Here is a 21,852-nt window from a genome sequence, read left to right as displayed (position 1 = left end):
GGCCCCTTCTGCCATGTGAGGACACAGCTAGAAGACGGCCATCTGTGAACCAGGAAGCAAGACCTCACCAGACCGAGACTCCGCTGGCGCCATGATCTTGGACTTCCAGCCTCCAGAACCGCGAGAGAGAAACATTGTTGTTTAAGCCCCCAGTGGACGATGTTTGTTACAGTAGCCTGAACAGATGAGACACCAGGCTTTTTGCAGCTGGACGTCCCTCTGTGGCTGAGATGCTGCCAGTAGGATGTGAGCAGAAGTAACAGGTGTCACTTTGGTCTCTGCCTTTATACACGGGCCTACCTACTCTGTGTCCTCGTCCACCACTTGCTGCCTGGAACCTGGAAACGGTGACACAGCTCTGACCACGCAGGCGAGGACAATCACCCACGGGGATGGCGAAGAAAGAACTCTGGACGGAACCAGGGTCACCGAACGGCCCCGTGCAACAGGGACACCCGTCAGCTCAGCTTCCCTTGGACTGCGATGCGAGAGAGAAACTTTGTTCTCTATGTCTCTGAATTTGGGGGGTTCTTAGTTATCACGACTGGGCAACTCCAATGTTTAAGCTAGGGTGGAACCACCCTGCCAGCTGTGCACCGCACACCTCTGAACTGTTACTGGAAAAACAGACATAAATTTTGGTGTTCTTTAAGCCACTGTATTTGGGGTTTTGTCACAGCGGGTTCGTCGACATACGCTACGTTCCTATCATCTGGTCTGTAATCAGTCAGTATATATAATTCTAGTTATATGTACTGCGAGAATCTACCCGACACCCAAGTAAGTCCCTGCCGCTCCTTCCCCACAGAACCCCAATGTGGTTCCACTATCCACACCTTCTCCGCAAGGCATGTGCTTACGGGGTGATGGCGCCCCTCCAGTTCTAGCAAGTGCACAGTAATTAGTTTACTAAATTGCTATGAGGATTCCTTTCCCCTTGCCTCCAGTCATTAGTTCAGAGGTAGCAAGGGACCCAGCTCCAGCCAGCAAGAATGAGAGAGATTTTGTGGGGGCAGGGGGACTGCTTTTCTTGTGCCAGAAGGGAGGGCCTGTTTTCTGTCTGCTGTCTGAAGGTGACACCTGGCACTGATTCAGGCATTTGCTGGGACACGGCAAACACAGTGAGGAAGACAAGGCCCCGAGAAGCCCTGAGAGGTCTGAGTCACAGCCAGCCCCTCCCCCAGGTGCTTAAGCTATGTTTAGGGCTTTGCGTTACCTGCAGCTGATGACATCCTAATTGACAAACTACAACAGGAATCCTCCCTGGAGAGTGTACATAATGAATACAACGATCTGAGAAATGAAATAGAAATGATACGCGACCCCCGTCCTACTCATGAACTGCAAGAAGCACATTTCATGATCACCCGAGTAGCATCACGGGGCACCAGAAACCGCGACAAATAGCAGAAAACTCAGCTAGTTACACAGCAGTCTCCATTCAATTTACTTCAAAATCCACAACACTATGAGGCTTAAAATTACCGAAACTATAAAACCCCAATAAAATATAACCACCTCTTCCTTATGCCAGACTACAGCAGACTCCCAGAAAGAGAAGCAAAAATCTCACGGGCCTGATCTACTTATTCCCTGTTGTTTCTCTTCAAGCAGAGATGCTGAGGGTTCTTCTTTCCACTTACTTCTTCTTAATTCTCAGCACAATCTCGTAAAAGCTTTTCTCAACATTCTGTACTGCCTTCAAACTCCAAATCAGCATGCACACTGCCCCAAATAAATAAAGCTCCACAGAGTACAAACGGCAAACACTGTATTCTGTCTCCACTGCGCCTTCGACCCATGCAGAAGCCTACTCGCTCCCTGCCGCAGATAAATCTGTTCCAAAGCTTTTCTAGTCATTCGTGAAAATTAAAAGTCCTTTGGTCACAGAAATAACGTGTTTTTCTGTAGGTAGAATGTCCAGCCCAAACCCCAAACTTTATTCAAAACTGAAGTTTCTCCCCTCCCCCAGCCCTGGCTGTTGAAGGCACAGCCGGCGTTGTCTCTTAAAGCTGTCGGCTCCTTCCTTCGACTCACTACCCACGGGGTCTGACTCCTCAGACAGGGCCTCTTTGTGGGTTCTGCAGAAACTTTCCCAGAAACACCGTTCTGCAGCTCCCAGCGCTCAAGCGAAGCCTCTCCTCCCGGTGGCCACTGAGAAGGCCCGCACACCCCGCAGCCTCTGCCTCTGGTGGGCTGACCTCCAGCCTCTGCTGCGAAGGTCACACCTTCCCCGGCAGGAAAGGCTCTTGGGTGAGACCACTCGGTAAAAGACCACCAGCCCCGCTCCGGGTCGAGGGAGAGCAGACCCCACCGCCTTGTCATCAGTTAAGGGCACAGCTAGCTCCCAGTGTAGCGGCCTCTTCTTGCTCCACAGCCAGGCAGGCAGGTGTCACTCCAACATCTGACCTTGAAACTTTTCTAGTCCAGGTTCAGTGTCCCCACAGCCTCCGGAGGACACAGGTCCTGTCAAGAGAGCCGGCTGTTCTCCTTCCGAACCCCTGACTTGGCTTGAGGTGAGATGGGAGTGTCCCTTTCCTTCCTGCCCTCCTGGCCCCCATCCTGGCCCCCATCCTGGCCTCTTCAACTTGAATCGCACATTCAAGGTGGCAGGCTGAGGGGTGCAAGCCTTACCCACGGGTGTGGACATCACTGCCAACTATTGTCCCATTGGCAACTTTTGAGGCCTCAGCCAAAACAGACACAGAACGAAACCCATGTCAACATCCTGCTCTGCTGTCTGCCCAGTCTCCACCATGTCGACCTCTTCCTGCTGACTCTTCCTCCAGAGTCTACAACAGATTCGGTCCTTCTGTTTTCACTCTTTTTTTACGTGCACCTGTTTTTACCTGGCCCCTGTCTTTACCCCTGTGTCTGTTCCTCTTCCATTGCCAACGCTCTGGAGTCAACTGTCTAAAGTCATCGCCTCCGTGTCTTCGTCAGACATTTCCTCTGACCATCCGCACAAAGATTCTCCCCCAGGAGTCCCGGAAATGAACTCTCAGGTCACCGGTGACCTTTCAGACCAGTGCCGTCCAACAGAATTGTTGAAATGACGGAAACGTTTTAAGTGCGCACTGTCCGGCAGAGTGGGCACTAGCCGCACGTGGCTGCTGGGTACTTGAAATGTACGAGTGAGAAAGAAAAAGTAAAACTTTCATGGCTTTTATTTTAAAAAGCCACCCGTAGCTAGTGGCTACGATCCTGGACGGCACAGTTCCAGACAAATCAAACGGCTGCTTCCTCGTTCTCCACCTGCCACGACACTGTAACCCTGGGTACCGCTGGCGTTCCGCCAAGAAGCCTTCTTTACCCAGTAGCTCTAAGAGGTGATTTTTCAAGAACGTGCAGAGTTTGAATCAATGGGCTAAAGAAAGAGGCCAGTCTGGGCTGGGGAAATAACACACATCTAAGCAGAGATTAATTAATTAGCAAATGGTGCGTGCACCACCGAAGGGAGGAGACGCGACTAGAGAATGGGCAAACGGGGGCAGAGGATAAGGGATCCGTGGGAGGCAGGTGACTGAGCGGGTGAACTGGAGGTGGGTCACGAAGGCTGCTGACAGCTGGGGGAAAAAATCATGGAAGTAAAACTTCAGAGCAGAGAGATACAGATGAGAAAACAAAGATCTGCTTGAGGTCATGGAGCGTGTCGTGGCGGAGCTGTGGCTAATATCTAGGTTGACTCTCTCCCCCAACCCCAGAACAGGGTTTGGAGTTTAAGTATTTAATTAAAAGTGTCTGTTTTAAGAAAATTAACTCTAGCAATGGTATGCAAGAGAGATTAGGACGGGAGGAGGTTGGACGGTGCTGAAGGCAATCACGATAATCCAAGGGCAAGGCACACGGAACTCTAGAAGGTGGTTTGCAAATGATTTTGGCAGTGAATGCTCAGTATGTGAAATATGAAAGTGAGGGCTTTTATTAAAATGAATTCAATTTTAGGTCTGTGTGGGCGGGGCTGCGTGCGGGCACACCTCAGATCCACCGAAAGTTCAGCTCCAGACCATGGCAGGAAAGGGAATGTCGCGATAAAGTGAGGCACACAAAGTTTTTGCCTTTCCAGTGCATATAAGAGTTATGTTTACACAGTACAGTAAGTGTGCCATAGCACTACGCCTAAACAAAAACCAATGTACATACCTTAATTTAAAAATACTTTATTGCTAAAAAACGCTAACCATCATCTGAGCTTTCAACGAGTTGTCGTCATTTGCTGGTGGAGGGTCTTGCCCCAGCGTTGATGGCTGCTGAAGGTTGGGGTGGCTGTGGCCATTTCTTAAAATAAAATGACACTGAAGTTTGCCGTGCCAAGTGAATCTTCTTTCCACGAACACTTTCTTCTCATGAACAGCAAGTTATACTGTTTGATAACATTTTACGTACGGTAGAACTTCTTTGAAAACTGGAGTTGGTCCTCTCCAACCCTGTTGCTGCTTTATCGAATAAGCTTATGTAATATTCTAAACCCTTCATTGTCATTTCGACAATCTCTACAGCATCTTCACCACGAGCAGAGTCCATCTCAAAAAAACACTTTCTTTGCTCATCCATAAGAAGTAATTCCTCATCCGTTCAAGCTTTACCATGAGATGGCAGCAATTCGAACACATCTTCAGGTTCCACTTCTAGGTCTCAGGCTGTTTCCACCACATCTGCAGCTACTTCCTCCACTGAAGTCTTGAACCCCTCAAAGTCATCTGTGAGGGTTGGAATCAACTTCCAAACTCCTGTTAATGTTGATATGTTGCCCTCTTCCCATGAATCACAAATGTTCTTAATGGCATCTAGAATGCTAAATCCTTTCCAGAAAATTTTCAGTTTACTTCCCTCAGATTCATCAGAGAAATCACTATTTATAGCAGCTACACTCCTACAAAATGTATTTCTTAAATAGTAAGACCTGAAAGTCAAAATTACTCCTTGATCCATGGGCTGCAAAGGATGCTGCATTAGCAGGCACGAAAACAACGTGACTCTCACCGTCCATCTCCATCAGAGCTCTTGGGTGACCGGGTGCATTGTCGATGAGCACTAATATATTAAATGGAAGATTTTTTTATGAGCAGTAGGTCTCGAAGGTAGGCTTAAAATATTCAGGAAATCATGTTGTAAACAGATGTGCTGTCATCCAGACTTTGTTGTTCCATTTATAGAGCTCAGGCAGAACAGAATTCGCATAATTCTGATGGGCCCTAGGATTTTTAGAATGGTAAACGAGCACTGGCTTCCACTTAAAGTTGCCAGCTGCATTAGCCCCTAACACGGGACTCAGCCTGTCCTTTGAAGCCAGGCATTGACTTCGCTCTAACTATGAAAGGTCTGGACAGCATCCTCTTCCAATATAAAGCTGTGCCATCTACACTGAAAATCTGTTTAGTGCAGCCATCTTCATGAATGACCTTAGCTGACCTTCTGAATAACTTGCTGCAGCTTCTATATCAGCACTTGCTACTCACTTTGTACTTTTAAGTGATAAAAATGCCTTTTCTCTCTAAGCCTCGTGAACCAGCCTCTGCTAACATCAAACTTCCAGAGCTTCCTCATCTCTCAGCCTTCACAAAATTAAAGAGAGTTAGGGCCTTGCTCTAGATTAGGCTTTGATTGAAGGCAACATTATGGCTGATTTGACTTTCTGTCCAGACCACGAAAACTTTCTCCTCATCAGCAATAAAGCTGCTTCACGTTCTTAGCATCCATGCGTTCAGTGGAGGAGCACTTTTCATTTCCTTCGAGAACTTTTCCTTTGCATTCACGACTTGGCTAACTGGCACAAGAGGCCCAGCTTTCGGCCTGTCCCAGCTTTCCACATGCCTTCCTCACTCAGCTTAATCATTTCTGGCTTTTGATTTGAAGTGAGAGACATGTAAATCTCCCTTTCACCTGAACACGTAGAGGCCACTGTCGGGTTCTTAATTGGCTTCATTTCGATTCATTCGGCCACGGGTCCATGATCATCCTATCCCCATCATTCCGCTTTACTGTTTTCCCTTGCAGTTTTCACCGTCAAACATCCTACGCATCTAATTATTTGTTATACTTGTGTTTCCATAAGAGCATATGTGATTTATACTTACCTATGATATTGCATGTTTTGTTCACCGCTGCATCCAATCGCAACAGTTGCCTGGCACGTAGCTGGCTCTCAGTAAATATTTGCTGAATGAATGAATGAATGGATGAATGAAATATCTTTCAGGCCTTCACCCTCTCTTACAGGAGGGCCTCACCGGAAGTGAAAAGAGCCTCAGTCCGACCACCTTTTCCTCTAGGAACACTAAGCTGTGCCCTAACACCCTTTGCTGTTTGAGGCCTTCTCCCCTGGGGGGGTCAGCATCAATCTCCACGCAGCCAGTGGGATGCAACACACTTTCCTACCACCCTCCATGTTCTTTTGAAATGTTCAGTGTCCATGTCTGCTGCACCCATGAGGGGGCACAGGCTCTCTGAAGGCCTTTATTCAGCCTCAACTCTTTGTACACTTCCTGGCACATATTAGGTACCTAAATAAACATGTCAAGATGCTATAATTGAACGGACGAACAGGAGACATGCTGCAAAGGAGGAATCAACAAGACTTGAATACTGTGGATAGAGAGAGTAAAGAGGAGGCAGGAAAAGAGGAGACGTTATTTGCCCAGGCACCGCGACGTCCGAGCAGAGGCAGGACCAGCTGGCACATGGCGGGAGGCTGCGGGTTGGCTGCAAAGAGCCAGTAAGCTGGGTCCCTTCACAGTTACTCACAAACCTCCTGTGGCTCTATGTATCAGTGTGGATGAGGAGCTCGATTTTAAAAATGCATGTGTGACCGAAGGACATCCACACAGAGATGAAGCATCTTTTTGTTATCTTGGCTCATACTGATTTCTCTCTATTACGACTTTCTATACCACTGAAGTCTAATATAAAATTTGGCATTTAATCGTGTACTCTGTGAATGTGTAACTTTTCCAACAAGAAAACTTTTTGCTAACTCCTTATGTACTTTGGCATACTCCTAGAATATGTCCTTTCACATTAAAAATTATTTTTCTCAAATAACGGTAGCTCCGAAGCACTGATTTCTGCTTAAAAGTATATCTCATATAAGCACTGGCATATATATACACTCAAATAATTATTGGATTTTTAAATATAATTCACTTCACAAATACATACCACTAAAAATTTAAGAGTAAGTTATACTTCTGAAGTATTCATCAAATTATTTAGATCACAAAGACAATAGCACTGTACTAAAAATGTAAAGAAATAAAGAGTTAAAGAATCATGTATTTTAAGAGTCTGATTTCTTCTGCGATTGTTACCAAAAGAAGTGACTCTTAAAATGTGGTCCAACTGTCAAGTCACTATGCACTATCAAGCCTTTAAGTACTAATTTTAAAATTATGATATTAATTCATTTACCACTGTATGAAGTTTTTTGTTTTTTTTCTTTTTGCATGAAGTTTTAATTTCCCAAATTCCCAATTAAAAATGCCTAATTGAACACATTCTTTTAGCTCTAATCATTCCCAATACTTCAAAATTCGGGTAAGGAGAGTTCTCAAAACGCAGAAAGGACAAACAGAATGGGAGAGAAGACAAGAAAGGCAAGATTTTATAAGAGGTAAAGCAGATAGACGAGGGCGAATGAACTTAGCACAACCATAAGACAGTAATGGAGAAAGGCTGAAAATCAACTATCCGAACAAACAATCCCCAAATGGCTTAAGAACTGGCAGCGCCAGGGACCTCTGGATATCTGGACAAAGGTGAAGCTAAAATGAAGTGTTGAAAATGTATTTCTGAATCACGAAGTACCACTTCCTCTCCTTCCCCCGCAACCTCCACCCTCGATTTCTCCAACTTTGTATAGTAGAGCCACTGCCGACCCCAGCCCTGGAATAAGGCTGGAGGCTCCTTCTGGAGAAGGTCGCGCAGAGGATGTCCAGAACAGATGACCCAGGCGTGACTGAAGGACGGGGCTACAATATTACAATCAGGAGAATCACACGAAATTTTACATGCTGGATACTGGGAGCTCCCCAGACTCTCTCCCAGCCTGGGCTCCCAGATGCTGCAGCCAGGACCATGACTGTCCACTTGGCAGAGTTTTCCCTGGGGAGAGAAGACTGAAGGACAGTGGTGTCAGGGGCTACTGACAAAATGGCAGCCTGATCATACAGGGACGCGCAGCTGACAAGCCCCTGCGGCACACACACGGTGCCCGCGACCCCACGTACACACACACACACACACATATGAATGGAGTTGCCTACCCATCTACCTATCCGTTTATCCATCATCCCTCTGAAGAAATGAAAAACACAATAGAAGAGTTGTAAAATAAAACTCAGAAAAATCTCCCAGAAAGATGAACGAAAAGACAAAAAGATGTAAAATGAGGGCGGTGGGAGGAACAGGAAAATAAGATGATGAATGGAGAAGGTCCGACATCCACGTGAGACTGATTCCAAAAAGAAGGAACAGAGAAAACAGAAGGGAAGAGATAATGCAAGCCGATTCCCCAGATCTGAAGACGGAAAAGGCACAGAAAGCCCATGTGATGGACGAAGATCAACCCACCAACACCACCATGAAGTTTCAAACGTCCAAAGAAAAGAGGACAATCTGCAAGCTCCCGAAGAGAGGGCGTTAAGGTATGAAAAGCAGCAGAGGTCCAGATGACCAAGGATTTCTCATTTCTGGAAACGGGGAGATAGTAAAGCAATGCTCTCAATGTTCTAAGGGAAAAACGGTTTCCTGCCAAACCATCAACATGGTGCGAGAGAAAAACAGCCACCCCCAGACATGGGCACCGACCTGCCCAGGCCCCTCACTCATGGGCGCTCACTCATGACCAACCCTGCATCCTCGGCATCGTCTCCTTCCTCACTGGTCCCCGCCAGCCCACCTCGGTGACACCTCCCCCTGGAAACAGTCCTCGGCCAGGTAGCAGAAACATTCTCTCCCAGTAGGGCAGCAATTTTATGCATCTTTACAACTCCCACTAAGCACGGCAGAATGTGCAATGGCATCAATAAGACAGAAGTCTCCCACATAAATGGGGTCCACGCTGAATGGGAAGTCTCTTAAAAACTTCTTACCACGACCCAAACCGCTGAATTTTCTGCTACCTTTCTAAGGGTTCTCTTTTATAACACAATTAATAAAAACCTGGAAGGAAACAAGTGAGTGGTAGCTATGAGATATATATCTATACAGAAATATATTTATTTTTAAATAAAATTTGTGAAGGGTGTACTGTGTACATTGGCCTCTCAACTCAATCCAGTGATATCTCTCCATTCATCACATCCAGGTCTGTGAGAAGCAGGAAAGAAAAACCTTTACGAAGCAAAGAAAATTCAAAGAAAGTTTTACTCCATTAATACCAGGACGAATCTCTGAACTTTATGGCACTTTTCACAGACCCACACTAAATTTTATTGCCCCCAAACCCAATTCAATTTATGACTGGAAACATGTATATTTAAAAATGAATACTGTACTCCAAATTTTGAGGAAAAGGTTGTTCTTTAAAGCTGCTTCAAATTTAGAATTATAACTGAATCAGATTGTTTCTGGGAACTATTTTAACAATCACCTTTATCTAGATGGTGTAAGCGTTTTAAAAATTTGTGGTAAAATACGCATGCAAAATTTACCATCTTCGCCATTTTTAGGTGCGTAGTTCTGTAATGTTAACGGCGCACACACTCTTTCATCCAGCAAAACTGAAAGCCACATCCAGAAAATAACTCCCCATTCTCTTCTGCCACCAGCACTGGCCACTACCACTCTGCTTTCTGTCTCTATGAATTGGGCTACTTTAGAAACCTCATGTAAGTGGAATCATACAGTATTTGTCTTTTTGTGATTGATTTATCTCAATTAGCATAATGTCCTCAAGGTTTATCCATGTTGTAACATGTGTCATAATTTCCTTCCTTGTTATGGCTAAATAATGTCCCGTTGTGTGTGTGTGTGTGTGTGTGTGTGTGTGTACCATATTTTGTTCATCCATTCATCCACTGATAGACATTTGGGATGCTTCTATCTTTTGGGCTACTGTGAATAATACTGCCGTGAACATGGGCGGACAAATATCCCTCTAAGACCCTGCTTTTCAATTGGGTGTATAACTAGAAAGGGAATCATTGGATCACATAGTTCATTCTATTGTTAATTTTTAATTTTTAGAGGAACCGCTTTACTGTCTTCCATAGTGCCTGCCTCTCATGTACTCTGACCATCAGTGAACAAGGATTCTAATTTCTCTACATCCTCACCAATACCTGTGATCTCTTGTCTTGCTGATAACAGCCATTCTAACAGGTATGAGGTGTTATTTCTTATGGTTTTGATTTGCATTTTACCCGATGATTAGGGATGTTGGGCAGCTATTCATGGACCGGTCGGTCGGCCGTTTTTATGTATTCTCTGGAAAAATGTCTATTCGGTTCCTCTGCCCATTTTTAATTGAATTGTGCAGGGCTTTTTCTATCGAGTTCTATGAGTTCTTTATATATTTTGGATATTAACCCCTTCTTAGTTTTATGAAGGGGCAAATATTTTCCCCCTTCAGTAAGCTGCCCTTTCATTTTGTTAATGATTTCTTTTGCTGTGCAGAAGCTTTTCAGTTTGATGTAGTCCCAAAAAATTCGAGCCAAGGCCGATGCCGAGGAGTGTACTGCTTGTGTTTTCCTCTAGGAATTTTACGGTTTCAGGTCTTACAGTCTTCAGTCCATTTTGAGTTGATTTTTGTGTTTCTTTTTTTTTTTACTTTCTGTGCCTCCGCTTTGTTATATGGAAAATTGGAATACTAGTGACTCAAGGTTGTTTGAGGACCAAATAATGATTTTTGTGTTTATTACTACTTTTAAAATCATTTATAATAATTGAAGTTTACTGAATACTTTCTACACGTTACTTTTTATTCCTAAGTGTTGAGATAGTTATCACATTCTTTATGAGACAGGCACTGTCATGCAGTTCAGGAGGGAAGTCACTTATCCAAGACCAAACAACAGATAACTAAAAAGCCAAAGTTTCAACTCCAGTACTGTTTCACCATAAAACACTAATCTGTAATTATGACAGAGGAAATTTACTGATATCTTACTATGTGTTTTAGGTGCTTTCCTGTACCTCACCTTATTAACCACACTATGGAGTAGGCATTATTAGCCCATTTTACAGATGAGCAAAATAAGGCCCTGAAAGTTTAAGGGACTTGCCCAAATATTAAGTGACAATTCAAAACAGGCCCACTACCTTCCCTCTATACCGTACTGCCTAGCGGAAGGAGCCAAGAAAGTTGACACCAATCAGAAAAAAATATAACTGCGGTTTTACAGCATTTTGTAATATCATGAATACCACGAGTGGAAATGTAGGAAGATACAGATTATAAAAGAATGTAACAGTCCTGAAGTTTTTCCCGAATATAAGGGAAATGGGTGACGCAGGTGATATTAATTTATTGAATCTGTGCTCCTCGGAGTTTTCCCATGAGACTCTATGAAATGGATACTAAGCACTTAACTCTGGGTGTTTTGCTTAATAAGTGTATGCTAAATTCAACAATGGACAGGGAACTTCCTCCTGAAAATGTTCATCTTTTTTCATCCTATGCTTGCAAATAAAGCGTATCTGTTTATAAAATCTTTAAAGACTGCTCTGAATTGGTTTTTTAAAATACTTCTTTTGTATTTCCAGAGATAGCATTTTTTTCATTTAAGTTAGTCATATGATTTAAAACAGCTTTTTCTAAAGCACAAAGATATCTGCTCAATTTATTGGGTTCAGATGAAGTTTATTATTCTACTAAATACTTAATGTTCATTCATTATACACATTGAGCATCACCCTAGGTGCTGTGATACACTGTGGACTTTTGAATGCGTTTTCTTGGAAAAGGAAAGAAAGAAATTGTGTGAACAAACAAACAAACAAACAAACGAAAAAACTTGTGAGAGTGAATCAGGTATATTCTAGGTTATTTAAAATGGTTGAAAAATAGATTCAAACTGGTTTCTCATTTGTTCTAAAACTTGCAGATAATTTTGATTGAGCACTGGATTTAATTTTTATACTTATAATTTTTTAAATTTAAGAATGATTTAATGAACACATAGCATCTAGACTATGACACCTTCAAACTCTTCTCTTTAAAATGAAGGCTAAACTTTCTACTCAGTAAGAATTTATTCACATATCATATGTAATTACATTATCAACCATGTGATGTTTTTTATTCATTTGCGTTTACTCTGATTATTTCTACTTGACATCATACTAGAGATCCTAGCCAGTGCAATGAGGTAAGAAAACAAAATAAGAGAAATATGGTTTGAAAAGAAAGATGTAAAACTACTTTTGTTCAGAAACAACATAATTATCTATGAAGAAAATGTGAAGGAGTCTACAAATAGTTATTAAAACTAATAAATACAAGGTTATTTATTAGTTCTGCAAGGTTAATATACAAAACCCAACTGTATTTCTATATGGTGGTAATACACACAGTCCAAGATGTGTGGCTCAGCCTGATTTGGATCACCATTACACCGGCTGGTTTAAGCCACATGAATAACAGTGGGGAGTTCCAGCCTCCAATGCCACACAATCCAAGGCTCCTGGGGCCACAGGAGAAGCAAATTATATCGTATAAGCTGAACTGGGACAAAGTCATCCCAGACTATGTGTTTGTAAATGTATGAGGAGGTACAAGCTCTAGAGCTCCTGCTGATGGCGTCAAGCGCAGCTGAATAGTTCTCGACGGTGTGTTCCACATGAGCCTTTGCTATTTGTTTTACATTAATCTCACCTATTCTGTTATTTTTCCACCCTTTTGGCTTCCTCCTTTGAAATTAAGCGAGTTTTCAGGATTCAATTTAATCTCCATTATTAGTTTATTTGTTATATGGGTTTTTTTAGTGTTTTCTCTTTTGAAGTGGTTTCTCCATGATTTACCATACACATCTCTAACTGACCACGGTGCCCACTCAGATATTACTTTCTTTTCATGCATAGTAAAAGAATCTTACAAGGGTAAACATGCACCCCTCCAACCCCTCTCCTCTGTGTTGTTGCTAGCATAGATTTTATTTCACACGTAAGTCCCACAATACATTATTACTTCTTTCTTTTAAAAGTCCATTATCCTTTACATTTTTTAAAATGATATCAGGAAAAAAGTCTTGTGTATTTACCTGCATACTATTTCTGATGCTCTTCATTCCTCTCTTACTTCTAAATTTTCATCTGGTAGTGTTTTCTTTTTATCTTTTTATTTTTGGGGAACCTACAGAGCTTTTAATATTTCTTTCAGTGTAGGTCTCTTGATGATGAATCTTCTCAGCTTCTGTTTGTCGGAAAATCCTCATTCTCCCTTCATTTTTGAAAGATATTTTTTTGCTGGGCACATAATTCTAGGTTGACAAGTTTTTTTCTTTCAGCAATATAGACATCATTCTATTGTCTCTTGGCTGGCACAGTTTCTGTTGAAGGTTGCTGTCATTCTTATCTTTGTTCTATGTATAATTTGTCTTTTTCTCTGGCTGTTTTTAGGATTTTCTCTTTGCCACTAGTTTTCAGCAAGTCGGTTTTAATGTGCCTTGGTATCAATTTCTCTGTGATTCTTCTGCTTGAGATTGATTGAACTTCTTGGATCTGTGCATTTATAGTTCTCACCAAATTAGGAAAAACTGTGGCCATTATTTCTTCAAATACTTTTTGTCTTTCTTCTCCTACTGGGACTCCAATTATATATGTCTGAAGTGTGATATTGACCTACAACTCATTGAAAGAATTAGCAAAGAATTAACTACTTTGATTTCTACTAAATATTTAAGTCTATGTCTTCAAATTCACTGTCACAAATTCATAGCATCTCATCTGTTGTTAATCCCATTCAGATTATTTTTTAATTTGATATTGTACTTCCCATCAACACAAGCTGAGTCTGAGACTTTTTTTGTATTTTCCATTTCTCTTCCCATCATGTTCATGTTTTCCTTTACTTCCTTAAACAAATGAAGTATACTTTTAGTCATCGTTTTAACAACCTTGTTAGCCAACTCTCCATCTCTTTCATTTGTAATTCAGTTTTTATTCTACTTTTTCTATTTATAGATGTAATTTTACTGCTTTTGTATGCCTGGTAATTTGTTATTAGATATTGGAATTATAAATTTTACTTTGTTAGGGTCTGGAATTTGTTGATTCCTTTAAATAATGTTGGGCTTTGGAGTAAGTATATGGTTAAATTAATTTGAGGCTTACTTATAATCTTTGTTATGACATGTGTGGGGGCTAATCAGTCCCCACCACTGAAGCAATGCCCTTCTGAGGATTCTACCTGATGCCCTGGGTGTTATAAGGTCTTTCCACTCTCTGCAGTGAGAAAATAGCTATTCCCAACTCCATATAAGCCCTGAGGGTTGTTTTGCACATTCTTTTTGTTGCTTTGTTCTACAGATAATTTCCTCTTATGCATGTACATATTAGTTCTTAGCTAAAGACTCAAGGGGACTCAGCAGATCTCTATGGCTTTCTCTCTGTGTAGCTCCCACTTTTCCGATATTTCTCCTTCACCACCACAAATTCTAACCCTTTCTCAAACTCGGAATTCTATTTCTTCAACTCAGCAAGACATAAGACATTCTTTGAGCTTCCCGCTCCTGCACTGTGGCCTAGACACTCTCTCTAGACAGTAAGTTGGTGCAATCTTAGTGCTCACACCTTTGCACACATCCTTCCCCGTTTCTCTAAGGGACCGCTGTCACGTGCTGTCTGTTCTCTGAAAACCAGAATAGAGTTTAGCATAATTGTTACTTCATCATAGCCAAAGGTGAAGTGTTTTCTTGTCATTCATTTTTTTCACTTCTCTAACTATCTACTCGTTTCAAATCAATTTTTAAAAAGCATACTATAACTAATGTTTGCTTGGGGAAAAAATATAGTTGGAAGAATATAGAGTAGAGTAACTTTGTCCTCAGTGGATAAAAACATAAAGTAAAAAGGCAATCTTCCGACTGACCACGTAACAATTAAGTTATCATAGTCTCCAGGCCTATCCTTATATTTAAATATTGAGGAGAAAGGGCAAGAGAGATTTGCCTACTTATTCATTCACTAATAAACAATGACCATCTATTATAGCCAAGGAAAGGCTTTAGGCACTAAGGTTGATACCAAGGTACATGAAAGATCTCTGTTCTTACTGCTCTTCTAAGAAAATTCAATTCTAATAGATAAGATGAAAATACAGACATCACACACATCATTACATAGTAAATACCTTTGGAAAAGTACTTAAGTGTTACCATTCGCTGAGGAAAGAGATGAATCAGACTACAAACTTTAAATACACTTGGATTCTCTAAGAATTTGTCTTTTTTTTTTAAAGCCATTATTTCAACTTAAAAACTCACCTACATTAGTCTCAAAAAAAGTAAGACTATATTTCAGTCTTCAATCCTGCCATCGCTTGTTTTCTTTGAAAATGTTGATTCTGCTTTACATTCTTCCCCAGAACCACCCATTCCATCCTCATAAAAGACTCACTCTGCTGCGAAACTTGCATCTCCTATCATTTCTTTTAACAAATCAAGATGTACGTCTCCTGCATCACAGCATCTTCACTGCTTCTACTTTGAGAACTGCTGGAGCTTTCAAATTACCAAATGCCACAAACTCCAAATCATAATCGCTGTACTTTTTCCCTTATGTTAACGTATTTCAAATATATTCCATGGAGCCGTGGCCATCCTGAGCCATTCATGGGGGCAGGATGGCTATCATTTGCAGGTGGAGGGATGAGAGGGGGGGGCCTCGAAACTATTTTGTTCACACACATTTTACAAATATGAAATGTAATATTATGATTTATTAATAATTATTACATTCTTGAATGTTCCAAATGCCCTATAAATATGATGTTGATCGGTATATCACAGCGATTATTATTCAGTTAGTGATCCAGCATGCCTCAACTAACATTTTTATCATTTTATCATGTCATTTTTAAGATAACCTAAATTTGCATTTTTTCTTATGTTGTATCATACGTCCAATTCATAAAATGGATCGGTAGCTCAAAATGAATGACTGCTAGGTATTTAAAAGTAGGAGTTAAAAATAGCAACATAAAGGACCACGAGCAAAAAATAGTAAACAGAAATCTAGATGCATATACAATATCCATGTATGGGATTAAAAGGTTATTTTATACAACAAAGAACAAGCTCTATGAAAATTTTCACTGAGTTAATGAAGCAGGATTAATCTGGCCACTACCATCTGTTTTCCAAATTTGTTATACTCCTCCATTACACTCGGAACTTACGCAGCTATAAAGTCCTTGTCATTTTGCCCGCCAAGTTATTATAGATATATTGCAGGAAACAGAAATCTGCATGTTTAAACTAGCAGTCTAGGAAAAAAAAAAAAAAGTCCAATCCTTAGCTACCCCTCTACAGTCTAAACAGGATATTGTTAACTATAAAATTATATTCTAAGAAAATATTGGTAATATCAAATATAACCAGAGGTTTTTTCCTATTTGCTCATAATGAAAAGAATACAGGCAACGCTCTCCTGTGCTAAAGCTTAAATATATTCACATCCTTTTTTAGGTAACTACATCTCATTATGTTTATATAAAGTGAACCTCAGTATGAATTTTTTTTAAATAGTAAAACTCTTCTAGATGAATGAGGCTATTGTGAATAACTTCCTGAAAAAACCCTGGTCGTTTTAAATATTTACACCTAAACTAAAAACACACAAGCACTCTTATACACAACACTGAATAGCAGATGGGATCATTTCCTACGACGCGGTAGCAAAGAAAAAAAAAGAACAGATTGTACTATTTGTTTGGACAGCAATAAGATGAACAGCAAAGAACTTCTAAGAGATACTGTGAATAAACAATTTAAAATTTTTCTTGAATCACTTTATGGTGCAAGCACCGATAAACATATAAAGCGCACATATGTATAAATGTCTACGTTGTCCTTTATGTTATATGTTTGAAAAATATGAGTGACTCCTATGAGTACGCAAAGATTTTTATTAACGTTTGGTTACCAGTTTCCATACTGGCTTCGCTTTAATCTGCTTTCATGTTTGGTCCTCTGCTGGGGTCACTGCTTGTACCTGGAAAACCCAGGCTGCTCCTCTTCTGTTCTTACACTTCTTAAAACTGGGTGTAACACCAACTGAACTCTTCTTATTTTGTAGACTTGTTGAGAAAACATGGTGGGTTCTTCTAGTCTCTCTCTTTCTCTGTCATTCTTTCTTTTGCTTGTTTCATTTTCATAATTTCTTTTAAGCCTTTAAAGAGAGACAAAGCCACCTGTCCTAGCTCAGGTACCTTGGAAAACGGATCCCCAAGCAGCAAGAAGAGGGAAAGGATTAAGTGAGGAGAGGAAAGTGGGGTCATCAGAGAAGAGGCTGGGCCGGTGGGCCGGCCATGGATTCACAACCGGCTGCTCAGGGAAACCACAGACACCCCAGAGAAATCTGTAGGGGAGAGAGGGCTGGGCCCCATCCCTACCTCTGTGGCTCCAGCTGCTGGATTAACACACCTCCCCACCTCAGTGTACTCCCCGGCCCGGCAGCGCCCACTCCCATCCCCTCCTACAGGGCGCCCCCTGCTGGGCTGCAGTGGCAAAGCCAGGTCACCTGGCATGGTGAATGAGATGTTCCTGGGACTCCCTGCATCACCCAATGGTAAATTAACCCAGCTTTGCTTTGTATAACTCTTTATGGTAAAAAATTATGACTTGAAAATATTAATGTGGAACAAGCTAGCATTATTTTACACACATTAATTTTACTACAGGACAAGCAGTGAGATCCAATCATTCATGACATCGAACAAAAACACTGGACCATAAAGTTTAAAGCACTGGTCCTCTGCCTTGGAAATGTGTTAACATTGGGGGCGAAAAACCTATCATAATAAAAGAGAAATTGATGGCTGTACATAATTTGAGATACTAAGGCAACGACACAAGAAAAAATACTAAGGAATATGAAAATCCTAAGAATATAGAGATGGTCATTAAAAATACAGTTGGGAGGTTTAGAAAAATATTTCAAAAAGTGGCTTAATTTATGCTATTATTGCTACCAATATAAATGTTTTCTGTTCTTTCCTTAATAGCCCAAAAGCCGCCAGGTGAGGCTGAGCAAGGCAGGTGCGTGGGGGTGAAGATGCAGGTGGCTGAGCGGGGACCACGCAGCTTGAGCAGAACTCGGGCACCAGGCGGAGTGAGGGGTGTGAGGTCTCGGAGTGTGACGGGATGAGGATGGCAACCTCGGGGGAAAAGGGACAGCAGCATCTGGAAGCTAGTCACTTACACAGGGGGCTGCTTCGATAAGTGACCATGGTGAAGACAACCGGAACCAGGTTTCTCGCGTCTGAGCGGGGAGAAAACTCAAACGAACCTAGTGGTATTGAAGGGAAAGCAAGGGGACCAGTGTGAAATCATGGTTTTCGCCATGGACAGATGCAAAAACAAATACAGAAGTAAACGGGTATGTAGCTCCAGCCACCGGGGGAGGCCGGGAACAGCGCCACGGCCACGGCCATAGCCAAGAGCACAGCTCACGCTCAGATCTTGGGTTCTAAATCGTCTCTGTTTAGGGAGGTAGGGCTCCTTGGAAAAAGGGCTTCCTCCCCCTTTTTTTTTTTTCCAATTACAGTTCACAGTCAATATTATTTTAAGTGGGTTTCAGGCATGCAGCATAGTGGTTAGACATTTATATAACTTACGAAGCGATCCCCCATTAACTGTCCTAGTACCCACCTGGCACCACACGCAGTTGTTATCATATTACTGACTCTGTTCCCTGTGCTGTACTTCGCATCCTCGGGACTGTTTCGTAACTACCAACTTGTACCTCTTCATCCCTTCACCTTTTCGACCAACCCCCCAAACCCCCTCCCATCTGGTAAATCACCAGTTTGGTCTCTGTATCTATGAGTCTGTCCTTTGTTTGTTTGTTTGTTCGTTTTGTTCTTCAGATTCCACATGTAAGTGAAATCAGATGGCATTTGCCTTTCTCCGTTTGACTTAGACAAAGGGCTTATTTCAAGGGAAGGGAAAGGAAAGGACAAGACGAGGAACCTGGGACATCGCATTTTGCCAGAAGGTACAGAAGTGCTTGAGAGTGACGGGGACGCATCAGAAGAACGGAGAAATTAGCCTGAAAGTGGCCTCCTGGATGATCTAAGATCATCTGGGTGTTGAAATAAGTAACAGTAATTACCGGCATATAACCCATTAAGTAGACTGAGTTATCAGGTCCATGCTGATGTACACAAAAATAAACTTAAAAATAAATGGAGAGAAGAGAAAGCAGTTCCTTAGTAGAATGGCAACTAATAAATAATGATGGAATTAGAAAATCCATCTGGCAAATACCATAGCCATTATTCAACGAAAAAGTTATCTCTAGTGTTTTAAAATATGTATATATAAATCGTGAATTTTGAATGAAGAGTGATCTGGGCTTCTGTTTCTTACTATGTGGCTGTAGAAGCATAAAAACTAGGAGTTAAGCTCTCTCATTTACAGGCCTTGCTTAATTCTTAGCTACTTCTGATTCTTACCATCCTCACCTGTAAAGGGATATGAACTAGATTCATGATTCTAAACTATTAAATTCAAGAAAGTCTTTTCTAAAATAAAACCTTACGTGAAGCTATAACGTATAAAATTCAGATAACTAACTTGTGAATAAAATTTTCTGAGGAAAATGTAAATAACTACAGGTATACTTCATGGAAAAGGCTCAGAAATCTGGAGCTTTCAGACTTCAAGAAAAAACGTAGAGCAGGAAAAAAATAGGCATAAAGGATTCTGTTATGACTTTATATTGCAGACCTGACATCTATAATAGTCAAGCTTAGCAGCCTTCCCAGAATCTAAAACTCTTAGAGGAAGGTTTCTGAAAGATGAGTTGATTCAGAAATTAGTTTTCAAAAGATTATCGAGAACTGAAATCGTTAATTCATTTTTATAACATCAAACGTAATCACCAAAGGATTTCACCGAAATACTGCCTAGTTAAAAGCAGATACTGGAAGTTACAAAATGCTAATTAAGAACAATCCTAGCTGGAGGAAACTTAGCTCCCATTCTAACCTTCTATCCCAAAGGACAAAAACTCTTCCCAGTGCCCGCCCTCGTAAGGCACAGAGTGAATCTGGAAAAGTTACATGCCTTCCCTAATATTCTCGCGTTTAGTCTGAGAAACACCAGTTACTGTATGGAATGCCCTACGTCAAAAAGCATAAAGAAAAAGAGCACTAATAGCTGAGGATAAATTACAGTGTTAAACAGAAATATTTAATTTTTCTATTAGGGTATAATGAAAATGAAGCCATTAATTAACCTCACGGATAAAGAAAGAATTATTCAGGCATCCAGATAGAAAAAGCAATGTGGGAAAACCAGACTGTTCTCAGATTAAAAAAAAAAAAAAAAAATCAGAAGACAATGGAACAAAATTTGGAGGGAAAGAAAATGAGACTCAGGAATATTATATCCAGCCAAATTATTCATGTAGAAAGACAGCAGGCAGACATTCTCAAACCTAAAAGAACTAAAGAAGTACCCAGAAGCCATTCTGGAGAGTGCGCGTAGGTATGAGACACAGGTGGCAGTGGGAGCTTCCTTCCAGGAGCTGCAGGAGCCTCCTGACCCCTGGGTGGCACCTTCGCACTCACAGTCCAGTGCTGGCCTGAGTGTCTCACCGCCCACCCCCGACCTCTCAGAGACTTTTTAAGGACCTCATTCCCCGAATCTATTCCCTTTCTGCCTAAAATGCCTAGAATGTTTTATTTCCGGCACTGAGACCCGGCTGATACAGGACTTGACTCATCTGATCATTTACAATTGTATGTTTCGTATTTTTTTCAAAAGCAATGATTTTAGTTCAAGTAAATTTAAAAAAAAAAAAGGAAGAAACTAACTATGACAAGGCGTTCGTGCTGCAAGATGGGAATATGAAAGGCGAGTATCTTTAACTTTTTTATTCATTTCCCCCAAAATCTTTCTCCGTTAAAGAATAGTGCATTTTAGCTGTAGAGAGGATTAGAGGGAGGCGAGGCTGGAGTCAGGAAAAGCACTAAGATGCTGTTGCAATAATCCCGCACGACCCTTGCAGCCCGCATTCCGGCTAGATATTTTTATCCTAATTCTATGTGGCCGAAAAAGAAACAGATAACACTTTAATCTGGATGGTCGGCAGGCTCTTCTATTTTCCTTGGCCAGGACAGCAGATGAACGCCTTAAACCAAAAGTCAAACTAGTCTGTTTCCGAGCCCACCGACCCAAATCACCCAGCATTTTCATTAAACAGATAAAAGTTCAAAGACAGGGCCAAAGACGGTAAAAGTTACTTTCCAATTTCGATTCCATTTCAGACGACCAATATCCAGAAACTTGCCATTTGTCATTCCTTATATGAATAGATTATACTTTTCTATTTACTGAGTAAACAACTTTATTCTCTTAGTATTGCAACAGTAAGCCGGGCGCTGCCCGTAAGAATAGCAAAGTTTCACACAGGCTTTCAAAGGCCCTGACGATAGACTTCGCCTAACGATGTATTTCCGCTGTGAAGTTCGCAACATCATCCTTTTAAGTATTAATGACATGGGGATCTAAACCACATCAGAAAAAAAAATGGTCTGTTATTTTTAGAAGTGTTAAATTTATGACACGAACAGAGTAATGGAGAATCTTTTATTCTTTCTACACACTATCCAGATTCTCAAGGGCTATGTTACACAATTTATTAAATGGTTAAGTAGAAGGATTATTACAAATCTAAGCAATTTGA

General features: G+C 41.3%; 1 protein-coding gene across 1 annotated transcript in view; it reads right to left on the bottom strand.

Annotated features, from left to right (window-relative positions):
• The window catches only part of DGKH (diacylglycerol kinase eta), a 163,123-nt gene that overhangs the window by 116,339 nt on the left and 24,932 nt on the right, over window positions 1-21,852 (bottom strand).

Source organism: Pteropus medius, unplaced genomic scaffold (assembly GCF_902729225.1).
Source record: "Pteropus medius unplaced genomic scaffold, Ma_sr-lr_union100, whole genome shotgun sequence".
Classification (NCBI taxonomy): domain Eukaryota; kingdom Metazoa; phylum Chordata; class Mammalia; order Chiroptera; family Pteropodidae; genus Pteropus; species Pteropus medius.
The sequence above is the reverse complement of the archived record's forward strand: the minus strand, read 5'-3'. Positions and strand labels throughout refer to the sequence as shown.